The sequence below is a fragment of the Pinus tabuliformis genome, chromosome 6 (assembly GCF_031772625.1).
Source record: "Pinus tabuliformis cultivar Carrire ecotype Pingquan chromosome 6, CPIR1, whole genome shotgun sequence".
Taxonomy (NCBI): domain Eukaryota; kingdom Viridiplantae; phylum Streptophyta; class Pinopsida; order Pinales; family Pinaceae; genus Pinus; species Pinus tabuliformis.
In genome coordinates this window covers 1,936,402,319-1,936,420,445 of record NC_142292.1, presented here as the reverse complement: position 1 = coordinate 1,936,420,445, position 18,127 = coordinate 1,936,402,319, and positions in this window count along the sequence as shown.

The following is an 18,127-nucleotide window of genomic DNA, read 5'->3' as shown; positions in this document are numbered from 1 at the left end:
AATCCTTCAAGCTGTTGTCTTCTAATACAACCTCCATGTGATCTTTCCATGCTATGTAATTCGAGTTGCCTTCCAAGGCATACTTGAGTCTCAAGCCATAGAATGCCATTGACCAACCTTGAAGTATGAGATGAATTTGATTTGCAACTGCAACCCCAAACTTCAAACTTTGAATTCTCTTCTCCGTATACTGTTCATAGCTCTGATACCATGTAGAATTTTCTCTATAGATCAGCTAGCTCTGATACCATGTAGAAATTTCTCTATAGATCAGATAGCTTTGATACCATGTTGAAATTCTGCAATTTTTCTACAAATCTACCTTTAAGATCATGTAGAAAATATGACTGTAAATTAACCTGATAATGCAATATTCCAAAGCAAAATACTATAATCTACTTCTACTATCAATTTCCAGCAACTTAAAGATAGAGTTGAATCAGACGAAATACATATAACTAAAAGAAGAATCAATGCACATGAAACACAGAAAATACTCAGGGGAAAGCCTCAGCTAAAAACCCCACTATCTGTATTATCATATAAGACGGAAATAGCTCAGAATTACATAGATTTTTAGCTCTCATAGCTAGCCAGCTCTTAGTACAATCCTCTTGGATGCTCATAGGCATACAAGGCTTCTCACAAACCTTCATCTCTGCCCTCCAAGCTCCTATTTCCTTGTGAAATTACCTAGGTGATACTACTGTTACCAAGTGTAACACTGATCACTCACACTGATCTCACACCCTGTAAAACTGCGCAATCCACAAGGAACCTTCCCTTGACTGCATGGATGAGTTTCCTTTATAGTAAAACACATGCAATTGATAGTAACCTGTCCTTGACATTTAGCTCAACTAGGTGTTCCTCAGAATAGACATGCATGAGTTTCTGATGAGATAATCTTCAGTTATCTCGAGTACACTTGTTGAGTGCATGCATGTATCAACTAACTAATAACTCACAATTATTTCTTCAAACAGTTTGAAACTAATTAATTGGGCTTAACTCAGTAAACTGAGATAACTAATTACTACTCAAATATAATTCAATCTTATCTCCTTAATTAAGGGATAATCTCCTTAATTTAAGGCATAACTCTTGCATGACTTCAAATAGACTTCTAACTTGAATTTCTCCAATTAATTAACTGAAGATGAATTAAATAATTATTTTTCAAGCAACTGGTGAGACTAAATTCAAATTTTAATTAAAGAAGAAATTAAAATTGGAATATACTGGATTATGTTTTTATCATTTCTTGTTGCTATTTTCAACACTCTTATGAGAGTTCTTTAGATTTAGAATGTCCAAGTACCTTGTATGGATTATGAATACCTCCCTAGTTAGGAGGCAGCGTTGAAGTATGTTACTAGTTTCGATCTTCATAATGACATATGTAATCATGATTTTATGTATTTAATGAAAATAAATATAAATTTATAATTTATTTTCTTCAAGCATGGATTTCGTGATCAAGTGAAATTTATTTTTAGGTCAAGCACCCATTGAGTGCTTCTAGGCTTCTCATAAAATCAATTGAGTCATTGTCGTGTATTCAAGACCCATTTGGGCATGTTACATATTGTAAAGAAAAAATAATTGAGTCAAAATAGAGTTAAAATATCCTCCAAGACCTTTGTATGACACAAATATCAAGTCAGCCTACATGAAGTGACAAGTCGGCCTCACGATAACAATTAGTACCCCTCACAAACCTATAAATAAGAAGGAATTCCACCTCATTTGATAACTCACTCAAGAAAGTTCGATCTCCTCAAGATAGAAGTTGGAAAAGGACGAAGAAGAAAAAGAAGAACATCAAGATCAAAGTTTTTGGGCTCTCTCTCTATTTATTTTGTCAAAGTTTTCTAGGCTAGACAAAATTTTTAATCTACATCGAAGGTGAGAAGTCAAAGTTGTAAAGTTTTGAGGTCAAAGATGTGAAGCTGCAAGATCAAAGTTGTGAGGTTGCAGGGTTGAATATGTAAGTTGCAAGGTCGATGCTGTGAAGCTGCGTCTAGATCGAAGTTATGAGCCTATTAGTTCAAAGTTTTTGAAGGTGCATCAAGGTCGAAGTTGTTGCGGTTGCTAGGTTGAAGTTGCAGAAATTGTTGCTGGGGTCGAGGTTGTTGGAGAAGTTCGTTACCTAAAGCTGTTATCATCAAGATGGAATGATGAAATGGTCTCGGAGGGGGTCTTGGTTAAGATTCATAGGTATTCCAATTTATCAAGTGAAGTTCTATGAGAAGAAAAAAATTCTCGTGGGTTTTCCTATCAATTGGAGGTTTTGGCCCTGGGGATGTTAAAATAATTTAATTTCATTTCATTGACAGGTCGCCACTGTCTTACTCGTTTGATGACAGAGAGCAAGGGAAGCAACACACACCGCCCCGACCCGATGCGACCAACAAATGCCAAGGAGTTCAAAGACCAAAGAGTTCAAACAGCAGTGAGTCGAAAAATTTACGAAGGTGCGAGAAAAACAGACCGAGACTAACAAATGCCAAGATGTTCAAACACCAAAAATTTACAAAGGTGCAAGAAAAACAGACCGAGACTAACCTCAGCAAAACCGTACAACGTAACTCATCCTTCAAATATTTTAAAGACTTGTTTTTAATCCCAACATAATGAGACTGATTCAAATTTAAATTTTCTCGCAACAGCCACAGACACGTGATTCAATTCCCCCGGCCCCAACAACCACACCAACGTTAAGGGCAACCAGAGCAACTGCCCACATTTCGAATCTATCCAGTTGAATCATTCAATCCTTTCGATTTCTTGAACAAATTTCACAACCCCACATGCACCAATAGTTGAAATAAGTACGCCTATGGTGAATAAGTCGGTAGGTTCGATCCACGCCAGAGTTGCAGATTAGCGCATAGTTTGACTGCGATGAATTCTAATATTTTCCATAGATGAACTTGTCATCCTCTTTTAATGGTTCATATAACGTATTAACTACGTGGTAAACGTCCAATTGAATCGGCCTCTTTTATATAGACGAGTTGTCACCCACGTTGACTAACAGTTGGACCTTTCAGCCTTATTGCCCGGTTTGACTTACACAACATGCAATCAGTGGGATATATTTAAACGCATTACTTTTCACCTCAATCTGGGTAATGACCCCCAAATATGGGTAGACTAGTTAAAGTGGAGAGTTCAGATGGTGAATGCCTGCATTAACTTTAGTGGTAGTATGTGTCTATCTGGTTCGAAATCATTATAACATTTTCTTAGTTTGTGTTCTCCGCTAAGGTATCATGTTTTGACTTGTAATGCCTTTGAAACTCATGCGACAAACATACGTTATAATAATGATTGCAAGAGTATTATGACGAGTGCATGTTTGGTGTTTGGCACATTATTAGGCTTTTCAGTACAAAAATATAACGTGATGATCATCTATTCCGTGTTCGAAAAAAATCATTAATTATTTTATTCGCACATAAGACTGAACACAACAGACATGGCCTTCGTATGTTGATATATAGCCCGAATATATATAATGTAAAATGGCATGTATACTACATGATATTTTGAAATGTATAATATTTATATGGAGTTGAGCTTTATTTATTAAAAATTTTGCTACATGTAGTAATTCTCTGCTCTTCATCAACACATAGTCAGCTCTCGACTTTTTGCTCTCTATAGAATACACAACTCTTGGCCTTCTTTCTCTGCACAGGCACTTTCGGCGTTTCTCATACATCGCAGTAAACTACGACCTTGTTCACACAGCACAGGCAACTACGGCCTTGCTCACACGGCACACGCAAATGTGGCCTTGCTCACACAGTGCACAGACAACTTCCCCCATACACACAGGAGCACAGCTCTCAAGGTCTCTTACCTCTGCATAGACACTCTCGGCCTTTCTCTGTAGAAGAGGCTCTCTCTCAGCCTTACACAGCAGTCCACACACTCAGAGCTTTTCCCCTTAGCTCTCTGGCAACTATGTGGCTTCCCCGCCTTTTTTATCATATGAGCTCCTGGGTTTTGTGACATGTTTTATTGTTTCATTCATCGGTGCAATATGTTTTTATTTCCATTTTCATGTTACAATATTATGGTTATATATATGTCACATCTTTTATTGTTTCACTAATGGGTGCAATATGTTTTTATTACCATTATCATGTTACAATATGTTTTTTTGTGTTTTGTATTTTATAATATGTATATATAATTTACAATATTACAATATGTTTTTATGTGCTTTGTATTTTATAATAGGTATATAATTTACAATATTATATTTTGTTTGTATAGTATTATATATTATACAATAATGGGAATGCTTTGTGGAGTTCAGTCAAACTAAAGCTTACTAAATAACAGAAACTTATTAAATAACACAAAGGGGAAGTCGTCAAAGCAAGACATCGATATGAGGAAAGGAGTCAAATTTTGAAATTATTAGTGGAATGCTCCAAGATCCATTCATTAGAAAATTGTTGAAAGAAATGCAACGAATAAGAGATCATTGGAAGTCAAACAAGCTTTAAGCAATCAAGATCGATGTGCGAAAATCAAGTAAGATCAATAAATCCAGGCAATAATTGCAAGGGTCATAATAAAAATATGTCAAAACCTAATTGAATTTTGAAGTACAAAAGATATTAAAAGATAGTCATACGGGTACCATCAACCACCGAAAAGCCAATAAAAAGTGGAATATCAAAAAAAATTATAACGGGCCTCACTATTTTGACAACGGTAATTTCCAAAAAATTATAATAGGGCCCACTATTTTGGTCAAAAATGTGAAGGAGTTCTTGGTGGGCCAATCTTGGATTCACTCCTCTCTACAACACAACATCTTGGAACACAATATCACAAACAATTATAATTTCTCATGGCCATGGTCATTGTAACAAAACAATTATAATCTCTCATGGCCATGGTCATTGTAACACAACAATTATAATCTCTCATGGCCATGGTCATTGTAACAAAGTTGTAGTCACCAATGAAATGAAAGACCTGTCTATTTTCACATAATTTGAAAATTTTGAAAAATCATAATAATTGGTGACAACCACAACCCAACATTCTTTAATCTCATAACACAAAATGACATTGTGATTGATCGTTGAACTGGCCCAGAGGACAAATCCCTCTTGCAAATCTTGGTCTTTTGTCTCAAAATTGAAGACCCAAAATTTCTTTAATCAGCGTGCCACATGAGAGAATGATCAAATACCATTTTTCGTTCGGACCTGTCACTAGCAATTAGAAACTATCCCATAGTATCCCAGGAAAACTCATAGAAATTTATTCTTAATTCTGTGTACAAATCTGTTATAAATAGCTCAACATTATAAAATTTAACAACAACAAAAAAAGTTTTTTATATAGAATTTTTCCAATCAAAATTACTAATTAATATTTATAATTTTTTTAAATTCATTATATTTATTTAAACAAAAATATAAAAAATCAAAATATATATATATATATATATATATATATATAAATATAAATATAAATATATATATAAAATCAATAATCTTGATATAAATGCAAATTAAAGGATATTTTATAAGTATTGAGAGAAGATATTTTATATCAACCAAACAAAGACATGTTCAAGTTTGAGCATTAAATCTTGGAAGAATTTATTTTCAAGTAAATCAATGTTTGTTCACTTAAAAAAGTGTAATTATTTTCATCAACAAGTGTAAATACAAATTCATAGAAAGATTAAAAGCTTAATGTGAAGTGGTGTATTCCAAGGTGAGAAACTATATGTATAATTCCTAACAAAGTATAAAGAATTTTTTCCGCTTCAGTTTTATTTCACTTCAAATATACTTTTAATCATAGTGCGCAAAGTTCTTGAGAGAATACTATTTTGTAGATGAAACAGTACTTAAAATAAATTATAAGGTGTGAATGCCCATTACACATATTGATATTTATTATGCATTTATATTTAACTACTTTTAAAATGAGTTAATATCCACCAATGATGGATTTTACTTAGAAGCTCTTATTTGGTGAATGATTTTGTAATATTTGACTACTATTTTGTACGAGTACAATTACGTTTCCTATATCACTGCGTTTAAAAAAGGATATTGCAAAGGCATCACCTTTACTACTCAAACCTGGATTTTCAGACCTCAATTTTCATTAAGAAATTAATTAATGAATTAGTCCTTAATGACTTGTGCTTAAATCAATTATGTTTAAAGTGTTTAAAGAGAAATGTAAGTTAGAGACTATGCCTTTGAAAAAATATTATTAGGGAGAGGCAATTGGAGATGAGGTTATATAAAATAGTTATGGTATATATTGTATATCATTATTTTTTGTATTAATAAATGATGTTAATTTTAGTAAAATATTTATGGGTAAAATATATTTTTAAAGAATATTTATTAAAAAATAATTTTATTTTAGCTTTTTATTTTGTTTTGTTGAGTTTTTTGCTTTTCTTTATATAGAATATTGTATAGTTGTAAGACTTCATTTCTTTAAGTAATAGTAGGCCACAACATTGGAGAAAAATTATGAGGAAAATTGTACAGTTGTAAGTCTTTATTTCTTTAAGTAATAGTAGGCCACATCATTGGAGAACAATTAGAAGTTCAAGATGGTGATTTTTATTATACTTAATTAATTTTGACTTCAACAAACAATATATCCTTAATTTATTCGGTTACTTAAACCAATGAAGGCTCAAATTTATTTAGTATGACAAATTTGGAATTTTTTTATCTATTAATTACCATTTTTTAATGTAATATATTGATATAAAATCATTTGTTGGAATGGTTTTAAAGGTACAAACCAATTATTATATACAACCCCGTCCTTATGATCCATTGTATTGAATGAAGCATGAAGCTTTTGCAAAGCCATCATCTCTAACATAGGGACCACCATTGAATAACATTATTTTAGTCACAAGTCATTAAGAACAAAAGCAATATAGAAAATTGGGTCATCTATAGTGGAGATAATGGTTTTGCAAAATATGTAATAGGGATTCTATACAAACATGTCCCCACTATAGGGACCACCATTGAATAACATTTTTTTAGTCACAAGTCATTAAGAAGAAAAGCAATATAGAAAATTTGGTCATCTACAATGGAGATCATGGTTTTTCAAAATATGCAATAGGGATTCTATACAAACATGTCCCCACTATACCCTATTTTAAGGAAGGTTTTGTAAAAGTATTGTTTCTTACGCATAGACTTCAATTTTGTATTTTGCATTCATTCCTAATGACTTGTCATTTATTATTTGCAATTGAATTAGTTTTGAATGGAGGTTTTGAACCTTTGTTGAATAACTATTCTATTATCTCTTATAGTGTACTCCAATGAACTGATAAAATGTCCATTTCATTTCAAATATTTTTATATTATGGTTCAATGTTATTAGTCGCTACCATCTAGCAATGGCATGGGACTATAGTAATCAGTTTTGGGTCATTTGACATTAGTTGTTGGTCCGTTTTCGAAGGTTTTTAATTTCCTGTTAGGTTATTTACCTTCTCATTCAATTGATGGTATTATTTGGCCTCTTCCCGAGGCGAAGAGGCTGGACCATAGGTTATTCTCGTTTTAGGTGGTTCATTATTAGTTATTATTTTGGACTATTGAACTAATGTTAACATTAGTTTGAGTTGCTTGCAAGTTGGATTACTGGTTTATTTGCAGGTTGGCGTATTTGTTGCAGTTAGCTCGCAAGTTGTTATGAGTATGTGTGCATGCAAATGCAGGTGGATGGATGGACTTCCTAAAACTTCCTCTGCCACGTATTTCCTAGATTCTCTCGTCAGAAGGGTCTTCCCGAATGGAGTGTGAGGGCAGCCTTTAAGGGAGGGGTATTCTTTGGAAACCTAACCTGCTGCAAAGCTCCTCATAGTAGCTGCATCCGGACGAGTTGATGGCTTCCAAAACAGGGATACCAAGTGAGATGAAGGGAAGGAAGGAGATGGTACAAGAAGGAATGCAAGTACTAGAAGGGACCCTAGGTGAGACGGCGGTGGCAGTGGTGTGAGGCTTACTGTGGGCCTCGATCCCTAATTGGGATCGAAAAGGATGCTGAGGGTGCTATTTCCTCCTTTGGTCATTCCCCAGTAGAGCGGGAGGCCCTGAATCTATAAGTAGGACGGCATCACTGACACTGCAAAATTTTGAGAACAAGTGGTGGAGCAAATCACGCTAGAGCCAAGCACTCCATTCCTCGCGGGCCTGTGTACTAGACCCTCTACAGAGACCCTGGTTACTTCGATACGCCCCAAGCCGCACTAATCAGGATAAAGCCCCTACCTATGCTAAGCTTCATGCCCCTTATTTTTCCACTTATTAATCTCTCGCATACACGAAACTTGGCTGGGGGTGACTTATAAGTACCAGGGCCCCAAAATGAATATAAATAGAGGCTCATTTAGCTCTCTATTTTTAGTCAAATTCTGCTTAGTTAGTGAATCAAATAGTCTTCGTCTCGTCACATGCCTTGCAAAGGATACACCAACCCTTGCCTCTTTGTTTTCATATCCGTGCGTGGAGAACGATCTATGAGAATGCAGGGAGCTTCTAGCCATGTTTTGGGAGCATCCGCCTCCTATTGAACCAAATTTGATTAGAGAGCGTATGCTGACTCTGCAGCATAATATGCGCTCTCTCAAAAATAGGGAGAGAAGACCTACAATGCTTACACTAACTAGCCCCAGGTGCAGATGGCAGAGCGTTCGTTCTTTTCTACACGCAGATTGAAGGGAGCAAGTTGTGGGCACAACGTTCCTGAACTGCACTCTGGATTGGAATCTCTACGGAACGAAGAGAAGGAAGTGAACACACAGGAGAGACAAAGGGGAATGCAGTTGGGATATGGATCTAGTGTAGCTCAGGGAAGGTGTCAGACAGTAGCAGTAGCTGGTATTGTTTTGGGGGCCACTTATCATCTGAACAGGCAATGCTCACTCATCATCTGAACAGGTAGGAAGCTTAGACGGTTAAACAACCAACAACATAAAGATTTGAGCCAGTAGATAAGGTAGCAAGAAGAGCAATGGTGTCGAACAGGGAATATGACATCTGTTTGGGAAGCTATGACATCTGTGTTGGTTAACTTGCAAGGCTAATTTGACGGAGGTTAAAGTAAATCAGATCATTTTTACGTGTTAGTTGCTAATATTTCATTGTGAACACATTTCATTCTATTCAACATTATCCATGCAACATGAGCACACATGTAAGTTACTTTTGTTGTTATATAACAAATTTAAAAGTCATTTAGTGGTGACTTGAGCACTTCCACTTTTGTTTTTGCTTCTGCTCGGCTTCATTGGTTTATATCATGTAAGTAAAAGCATTACTAATTAATCTTATTACTGATTCAACTGTTCGCATAGGGTCATCGTATGATATTTGGAAGTCTTAGGGTTTTGCAGATTGTGAAGGTACTGTTTATGTTATCACATTGTATTAGGCCTTTGAATTCTGATTCTCACGTATTAACCCACATATTCTATCCTTCCCTTCCCGGGACCAAGATTTATTCTCTTACAAGCATTTCCCATCTGTAGGGTGGGTATGATGCTAAGTGAATTTGTTTGGTAAAGCTCATGAGTAATGTTTGATATTGTTAGAGTAGTGTGTTAGCTGTACTCATTCATTAAGCTAAACACATTCAATATAAAGAGATCCAATTCCATTTTAGCAGGCATTATATACTCTGCCCTCCCTCTCAACAATCTAGAAATATAAAATCACAAGTTCTAACAAAAGTTACTGTGTTTTCTTGGGTCAATCATGTTCTACTTCATTATAACCATACGCATACTCTAAGGGCATGCCAAGAATCAATCAACAATATTTGTGAGCGTGTATACTATGTTTTTTCTTGTTTTCTTCCTTGATAATGTGATATGTAGAAGTTTAGAACACTACCACCCTATGTCTATGGGTGTGCATGTAGCTTTTGAGGCATTGCTTTCTTTCTGGCTTTCAAAAATTTTGTATAATTTGGATCCTTTGGGACTGTGCTGTTACTCAACTTCATTTGAGTTTGAAACCAAATTAATAGAAATATCCATAAGTTTTTGGCAACTTCCTTGTTCCTTTCACATAGTTTTTATCTGTTTTACAATGCCCAGAGTAGCTACAATTTGTTGAATCTCTAACTAATCTAAGGAGAAAAATAGGACTACCCAACCATTGCCCTTCTTTCTTGGGCCAAAGGAGTCAGGAGTTCATGGGGTGAGCCATTTTAAAATTTCTGTATAATTTGGATCATTTGGGACTCCGCTGTTACTCAACTTCATTCAATTTTGAAACAAAATTAATAGAAATATCCACAATTTTTTTGCTTCTCCCTTGTTCCTTTCACATAGTTTTTATCTGTTTTACAACGCCCAGAGTAGCTACAATTTTCTAAATCTCTAACTAATCTGAAGAGAAAAATAGAAGGATTGTGGGTATGATGCTAATTGAATTTGTTTGGTAAAGCTCATAAGTAATGTGTGATATTGTGAGAGTAGTGTGTTAGCTGTACTCATTCATTAAGTTGAACACATTCAATATAAAGATACTTGACTCCATTTTAGCAGGCATTATATACTCTGCCCTCCCTCTCAATAATATAGAAATATAAAATCACAAGTTATAACAAAAGTTACTGTTTTTTCTTGGGTCAATCATGTTCTATTTCATTATAACCATAGGAATACTTGAAGGGCATGCCAAGAATCAATCAACAATATTTGTGAGCATGTATATTGTTTTCATTCTTGCCTTCGTCCTTGATAATGCAATATGTAGAAGTTTAGAACACTACCACCCTATGTCTATGGGTGTGCCTGTAGCTTTTAAGGCATTTATTTCTTTCTAGCTTTTAAAATTTTTGTATAATTTGTACCTTTTGGGACTATGCTATTATTCAACTTCATTCGAGTTTGAAACCAAATTAATAGAAATATCCATGAGTTTTTCATAGCTCCCTTATTTCTTTCACACAATTTTTATCTGTTTTACAATGCCCAAAGTAGCTACAATTTGTTGAATCTCTAACTAATCCGAATAGAAAAATAGAAGGACTGACCAGCCATTGCCCTTTTTCCTTGGGCCAAAGGAGTTAGGAGTTGATGGGGTGAGCCGTTTTAAAATTTTTGTATAAGTTAGATCATTTGCGACTCTGTTGTTATTCAACTTCATTCGAGTTTGAAACCAAATTAACCATGAGCTTTTCGCAGCTCCCTTGTTCCTTTAACACAATTTTTATCTATTAGTAGATATAATTTGTTGAATCTCTAACTAATCTGAAGAGAAAAATAGAAGATCTGCCCAACCATTGCCCTTCTTCCTTGGGCCAAAGGAGTCAGGAGTTGATGGGGTGAGCCATTACAACTGTTTTGGTATCCCAATGCTGCTACCAACCATTTGTTAGACATTTGACAAGAAAAGTGACTCAACCTATACTTTCATGACTTTACAATGAAGTTTGGAAATGATCTTGAAAGTTTAGACATTCATTGTGTTATAACGATTGATAATATGGCTTGTTCAAAGGTAGTTCATGGATTGAAGGATGATTTCATGGGATGTGATTTTTGAGCTAGACTCTATGGTTTCTCTCCTTTTCCTTTCTTTCAATCATTGATTTGAGGCCTACATATTTGGTTAGTGCCCACTACCTTTGAACTCCCTTCCCAAGTGTTCCTTTCTGAATGGATCATACCAATTCCAACAAACGTGGGTGTAGTAGATGCCAAAATGGCCCTATAAATAGAGCTTAGATTATTGGAGAGTCCTTTTCTTGGTCCTTTCATATGTAAATTCTATTATAAATGAAGCGAGCGCTTGAACTAGAAAAGGCATAAGACTATGTCTATGGGTGTGCCTGTAGCTTTTGAGGCATTCTTTTCTTTCTGGATTTTAAAAATTTTGTATAATTTGGATCTTTTGGGACTCCATTGTTATTCAACTTCATCTGAGTTTGAAACCAAATTAATAGAAATATCCATGAGTTTTTGGTAGCTCCCTTGTTCCTTTCACATAGTTTTTATCTGTTTTACAATGCCCAGAGTAGCTACAATTTGCTGAATCTCTAACTAATCCGAAGAGAAAAAAAGAAGGATTGCCCATCCATTTCCCTTCTTCCTTGGGCCAAAGGATTCATGAGTTGATTGGGTGAGTCGTTACAACTGTATTGGTATCCCAATGCCACTTCCCACCATTTGTCAGACATTTGACAAGACAAGTGACTCAACCTATACTTTCATGACTTTACAATGAGGTTTGAAAATTTTCTTGAAAGTTTAGAAATTCATTGTGTTATAATGAATGATAATATCGCTAGTTCATAGGTAGTTCATGGTCCTTCCATATGTAAATTCTATTATAAATCAAGTGAGCACTTGAACTAGAAGTATCTCATCCCTTGATACCTTATAGAGTCAAAATTCCCTATATAAAGCAGAAGGGTAAGTTGAGAGTCTTCTATGATAAGCTTTATCTAATACTTTATAAAGCCTTAGGAAATAGAATCTCTTTTTTAGTCTAGCAGATAGAAAGAACTGTGGGAATCAGTAGAAGAGAAAGAGACAAAGAGCATAATTGTTGTATTTGAATTTCATTGAATTTTGACATTTCAACTGCTTAGACTTGGTCAAATAAGACTTTGATTTGAGACTTATGATTACTACTGCTACTAAGGGATGGTTGACTAATGTTGCTAAGTCATTTCAGTTGACTGCTGATAGGCTAATAATAATGGAAGTTGACTGATAGGCTAATGATCCAAGTAGAGGGAAACATTTGTTTGGGAGAATTCCTTCTAGGTGAGCACTGGCAAGCAAGAAACCAAAATGTTAAGACTGCCCAGCCATTTCCCTTCTTCCTTGGACCAAAGGAGTCAGAAGTTCATGGGATGAGCCGTTACAACTGTATTGCTATCCTGATGCCACTGCCTACCATTTGTCAGACATTTATGCAACTATTGTGACCATTACACCAATACTTATAGTAGGATATATGACAAGTTATATGATTTGTTAGCTATATTTAGGGTCAAGATCAGCCACAATAAATTATATGTTAGGTAAGCCAGAAGTTACTAAGGGACAACTAGATTAAACACTCCTCCAATTGTCAAAGTATGGATACTTTTCATTATGTAGTATATCCAGTGCCATACTCTATTTTAATGTCATATCGAGTGCACATTTTATTTTTCTTGCATGATAAAGTCTCTAATTTTGTTGCCGGAAAGATGTTGCAAAGAAAAACATGGTCTCTATTATCTTATTAAGATTAAGCTTACCATGGCTTGATTTTCTATGATTGCATAATTTTCATGCGGGCTTGGTTATTGCTCAGACCATCTCGATATCAAATTTACAATCCTTGAATTTAGATTTTAGATTCATCCCTGTGGTTCTTCTTCTAGTAGTAGGAAAATTCTCCTAAAGAATGAGGTACATGACCAAGAGATGAGGATATAAATTATACATGTCTTACATTATTTTCATGCTATGATTTTAATTACTAACAACAACCATAACTTCTACAAGACTTAAATAAGATGAAAATAGAATTAGGGATAGGATCCAATCTCTGAATTTAGATTTGATATTCATCCCAATGGTTCTGCTTCTAGTAGTGGGTGAATTCTCCTAAAGAATGAGGTACATTACCAAGAGATGAGAATATAATTTATACATGTCATACATTATATTCATGCTATGATTTTAATGACTAACAACAACCATAAATTTTACAAAAATTAAATAAGTTGAAAGCAGAATTAGGGATAACAACATAGCTGTAGTCATTCATTAAGCTGAACATGTTCAATATAAAGAGACTTGATTCCATTTTAGTAGAGTATAATTGTACTCTTCTTATTACTCTTATTCCAATTGTAGTTAAATCTGTGTTCAACATGATTACCAATGAATGAAGTTGTAGATGTTCAAAAGACTCACAGAGCAATGTTAATTTGCAGCTTATCAAAACTTTTACTATCTAGCCTTGTATTTTTGGTCGAAAAGGTCCTACTTATGCAGGATTGCTTGTTGTTGTACGATAGGGCAGTAGGTTGTTCCTTAATTTCAATTTCCTTCCTTGCATGAGAAAGGGCATTTACCTTAGCAATAAAGGATTTGTTAATCTATAAAACTTGCCCTAGGGCTAAGTCTCTAATAAGCTAGAAATCCTCCCTGAAAGGCTCTGGCTCCTATCCCTATTGCTCTTAGCTAAGCTTAGAAAAAGGACTATCACCTTTCAAGAGCTACAAGCATCTCTTTAACAAGTAGGATATACAAAGCGAGATGTGGGTTTTGAATTTTGATGAGATCGAGACCCAGTTAATGATGCTAGTGATCCAGATTGAATCCTACAGTGGATGGTCTGAGGCATTGGCAAAAGAATATCAAAACCAACAAATTAGGTCACTAACTTGCCAACATGGAATTATGTGGAAAACTCATAACTTTCAAAATCATAGGTAGAGGATGTTAGGGATTAGGTAACAGAAATACTGAAATCAGTAGAGAGTGAGAATACTGAAAGTTTCAAAAGAGATTTGGACTTAAGTAGCTAAGTTCCTAGGTATATTAGATTTTTTAATTGGGAAAATTAAGATGACAAGCTTAAGCTTGAAATACCTTGAGAAATTGGATTTCAGATTGAAGGGGAATATTTGCAAATCTCTCTGTAATTCTTGGTGGTAGCCATTAATGGTCATATTTCCCCTCAAAATCAAACGTGATTTTGAGATCTTTAGAGGCATGCCAATGGCCTTATTTGAAAACAAAAGTGATATTCTCATTGTAGAAAACAGTGATGCCATTTTCTTGGACTTATTGTGATAGTAGTAAAGGAATTATTTCCTAGATGATTAAGAATCATCTTCTAGCATTTGTTCAATCCTTTAGTATTCAATACAATTTGAGTGGCTAAGCTACTTATTTCGGGCTCAATAAAGGATATGTTATTTTCGATGCAAATAATATTTTCTCCAGAAAAGCTGTTATCTGTAAATGAATTCATAACCATTGAATATGATTAAGAAAAACCTTCTAGTATTTATTGAAGCCTATAGTAATCGATACAGTTTGATTGCCTAAGCTACTTGTTCTAGAAATTTTAGATTACATATCTGTTTGAGTTTATCCTTCAGCTATTGGAGAAAGTTGAAGTCTTGAAGTGGTCAGTAGGGTATAGGGTGAAGTTGCTAAAATCTTTTTAGATATGGGTTAGCGTTGTTAAGAACTAATTTATGACAAAGAAATCAGTGATTTCATGCTAAGGTCTCAAGTTCAAAGGAAGAATTCCTATTGTATACTATAACAGTATGGATGGTTGAATACACGGTAATACGTGAAGACATTAAGCTAGGAAGCATTAGGCCATCAGGAAATTTTGTTGTCTCGAAAATACAGTGAAATGACTTTGACTAAATTGTACCTTATGAGCAACTGTAGCTTGTATAAGGTCAGTGAATATTGCAAAATGCAATCTAGAGAAGAAGATTTAAGAAACTAATGAAACTGACATTCTAAAATGAAAGCTTATTAATACTATCAGAGCATAACTGATGTATTCGAATTTCACTAAATTTTGAGATTTCAACTGCTTAGTCTTGGTCAAATAAGACTTTCGATTTTAGACTTATGATTACTACTACTGCTAAGGGATGGTTGACTGATGTTGCTAAGTCATTTTAGTCAAGTGCTGATAGGCTAATAATAATGGAAGTTAATTGATAGGCCAATGATAAGGAGAAAGTATTTTCATGATAATACGATATAGAATAATGATTGATCATATGATCTTGATTGTTGCATATACACTTGTACATAGTTGCATTGACATGATTTGATATAAAGTGGAGAGTTGCAATGTAATATCAAATAGTGGTAGGAGCACTAGTCCCTCTTCTTTTGTGTCCTAGTAGTAGGTTTTCTGCCAATCGACTACAAGTTCTGTCCACTACTATTGGGTTGGTCGTTGTAATTTCCAAGAGGTTGAGAACAGGAAGCCAATGTCTTCTGATTGATAGGATTGGATTTAGGTATCTCAACTTCTATGTTGGAAGTAAGATGGAAGGTATACTATAAAGAACTAACATAGAATAGATCTAGTGCCTTCTGCAAATGTGGCACTATTTCAAAAATGAACTTAACATGGGCTGTGTCTTTGGAGTCTCTTATCTTGAGCTTGATTGACATTCTGTTGAAAAATCAATAAATTGTTCGATGATTTTGACACCAAGATAACAATGATGAAGATGATCATAATGAAAGTGAGACAAACATTTATATAAGGATAACTTGTATTCATAGAAACTAGACTGGGAAGAAAAATAAAACAAGATTAGCTATTTATTTCCATTTTTCTGGTATCTGCATAGCATCCTCCTTGAAAACTGAAATCATCCAAGAAACCAATGTTTAGATAGTAATTTCTTAGGTCATATTAACTACTAGTTCAGGCAAGTCAACTTGCTATATAAAGGCCTCAAATTCTATTAATTCATGGTTTCTATGTAGGATTAATAGCATTAATAATATACTCGAATTATCATAGTAGAGTTAATTGGGTGTCTAGCTGGATTGCTTTTATTGCTGGTTATTATTGCTTTCTGAATTATTTGGAGATCGAATAAGCATTGCTACCACCCTTCTTTGGTTACTGTGTTTTCCATCAATTAATATTAAGCTTTATGTTCTAGTGGTGAAGAACTAAATTTTTCTTTTTCGTGCACTCTATTGATCCAAATTTATTAACATTGGTTTTCCTTAAGATTAACAAGGTTAGCATTGAGAAATATGAACAATTCACTGTTTCATTAACGCAATAGACTACTTTGCTTAGATTGTAGCATTATTTAATTAATCTAGTACATTATTCATCAATTCCTGTACTGATGATCAATGCATTTTTTTTTCAATGTATTCTAATGGACCTGTTCACTCGATGTCGACATTGACAGTTTGAACAGCATAGTACACATTTCCAGTCCGAAAGGTACACAATAATCACTTTCTATTCTACATCGAGTTTCCGTTAAAACTGACATAAGCACTTTAAGTAGCTCAGTACACATTTGCAGTTCGAAAGGTACACAACAATCACTACCTGTTTTACATCTAGTTTCATTGTTCAACTTGTTGTTATGATTCTATGACTTGTAATTACATTTCATTACTAATCATATTATTGCATCGAACACTTAGCCGTCATCATGTCTGCTATATCTGACAAACACAAATTGCAATTAGTCTTGGAAAAGCATCACTTATTTCGCGTGAACAATTTCTCATATCTGATTGGAGGCTATTTATTCGATAGTTTAGAACTTTTTCTAGATTTTCGATACACATCAGTAGAGCTAAGGAAAGTAACAATAGAGTATTTTAGAGACTATCTCGAAAAACAAGATAGAGAGGAAATTTTGTCTTACGAACATGAATTTCATAAAGAGTCATTTAAAGAAATGCACACATTAGCAACCATGAAATATATTTAGACAAAATGGCTAGATCTGCCTCAAACAATATACCACTAGGATCTAGAGGTCTATGGGGAGATCTTTTTTGTATCCATTGGCTCACAAATTGGCTGAAAATTCCAATTAGGGTTTGGTCCAAAACAAGCATGAGAATTTATTTGCACTTCAATTCAAGTGTTGGAAAAAATACTCATGACATATTATTCCATGATGAGGATCCTCTAAATGGGCACTTTGAACCTTTAGTTTGTGGGCACTCTACAATAGATTGTACCTTCCAGCAACAAAGAAACACCTCATACGAACAAATGAACTTATCCAGTAAACAAGATAACATAGAAACATGTCTTCTTTGAAGTAAAGAACATACAAGTGAAATAAATATAGCTCGTGCTAACACTAAAACATCTGATGCAACAACTACGACAAATACTAAGGAAGTTGTGATGTTTCATTCAACACATTCCTCAAAGAACAATACTGAAACACAACCTGAAACAAAATGTCCATTTGTTGAAACTAAATTAAAACCATCTTTTCACTTAAACAAACACAAGATAAGTTTATCTTTGTGTGTGCTTAAGGAGATTGCTCAGAAAAATTTGAAAAGGCAAAAAATAGGCATTGG